Source organism: Gopherus flavomarginatus, chromosome 8 (assembly GCF_025201925.1).
Source record: "Gopherus flavomarginatus isolate rGopFla2 chromosome 8, rGopFla2.mat.asm, whole genome shotgun sequence".
NCBI lineage: Eukaryota > Metazoa > Chordata > Testudines > Testudinidae > Gopherus > Gopherus flavomarginatus.
In genome coordinates, this window is record NC_066624.1 from 2206754 (window position 1) to 2208685 (window position 1932).

Consider the following 1932-nt stretch of genomic DNA (forward strand, 5'->3'; position numbering starts at 1 on the left):
ACTGTGATGGGAAGCAAACGGCACGTCTAAAATTTCTCATCTCAAATTCCCCTTCCCTGGGGCACTGACACACCTCCCTACCCACCGTGCTGCCAAGTAACACACAGCTTGCCACCCCTCGCCCCCCCGTTTGATTTGTCATTTGCTTCTCTCCCCTTTCAGGTGATCTAGTCTGAGGTCCCTCAGGATTCAGCCCTTCTTATCGGCTGTAGGATCTTAACCAGCCCTGAGCCCTGCATTCACTCGGTGACCCCCCATTGCTCCCTCCAGCACCTCCTGGCTTCCTTCCACTAGTCATGGGGGGAGGGATTCCCCCCCCAAAGATCCATACAGCCACTGCCTCACACACACACACACCCTTCAAATCCCTGTGCCCATAAAAACCTGCCCCCTCTGGAGCATGTTGGTGCAGCTAGCAAGCTGGAGCAGCTGTTAGATGCACTCTCATTTCACTGTTACTTCATCTCCCTCCACCCTGCTCCCTCCCTCCCGCTCTTCCATTCACCCATTTCATCCCCCTGATACATTGTCATAAATCTGCTCTGGTACTTCTGAGGCAGGGATGTCTTTTTATTACTCATTTGTCCCACCTGTAGCCCTGACCCTGGACTGGGGATCAGTAATAATCATCATCCCCTGGACTCAGAAATTCTAGCACTTCTTGTGTCTCTAGAAGTTGCAGAGATCTGTCCAAAGATGCTGCAGTATAAACGATCCATTTCCATCTGCGTGAGCTGGAGTGGCCTGGATGAATCAAAACAAATGCAAGGTCTTTTTCGGCAACAGTTACGTCTGCGTGTTTCCAGATTCTCTCATGTTGGGAACAATAGAGGCTGTTCTAAGGCCAAAATTGCAGCTGGTGTTTCCCAACCTGCCAAACTGGCAGCTTTAATAGGGACTGCATGTATATTGCAAGGGATTGGTTATTGTCAGCTACCCAGACAGCCAGTAAGAAAACAGAGTATCTTGAAAAGATTTCAGAAAAACACTTCTTTACTGGAATCATGAAGGAGAAACGACCTCAAATCTCCACCCAGTGCTTACTGTATTTCTGTTTCCAATGGACCAGTCCAAATAGCTATACCATTATTCTCTAGCTGGGGTCAGTTGAAGTTTTGCCTGAGTGAGGAGCACAGACCTGACCTGTCACTACTTATGTTGTTTATCATTTGCATTTCCCTCTGCCTGAATACTGAAATATAGATACAAAACACCTGTCCCCTTCCCCGCTTCACAGATCCTGTTACCAGGCTGCTGTGTTTGGGGTGAAAGCTCTGTGGGCTGCAGATAGTTTACATCCAAAATTAATTTTTAGTTTATGAAGACCTCTCTAATCACTTGACACCTGCTTGGTCCTGGCGTCCCTTCAGGAGTGCTGTGAAAGGCCAGCACTGACAGAAACATCAGCATTTCCACAATCCAAGAAACCTTAAGAAATTTGCAAGCAGGGTTTCCATGAGCCTCAGTGCAAGCAAAACATCTGACGCTGCAACCCTGGCTGTCTCCTCACTGGCACTGCCCAAAAGAGAAATCCGGCACGGGGTTAGGTGACATGGCAACCTGCCAAAGCAGGGGAACGCTCGCCACACACAGCACAATTGTTTTCACTAGTAGAACCCAGAGCTGCCTATTTGATACTGTACGTTGGCCTGGTCACAGGGACGCTCGCCGCACCAGACGAATCCCAGATGACGCTCAGGCTGTCTGTGTGGGCACACTGACTTGGCCATCACCATGACAGGGAGCCTGCTGCCCTCTGGGGAGTTTAACCATCTTCCCCTATTCAGCCGGATGCCATTCTCTGTCTTTGGCCGAGGTGGCGTCTGTGCCCCTTGCACTTTGCCGTAGGTGCAGTGAAGTCTGTTCAAAGGCACTGGTGGGGGGGGGAGACGGGGTCCTGAGCAACAGGCTGCTGCTGCTGCAGCACAGAGG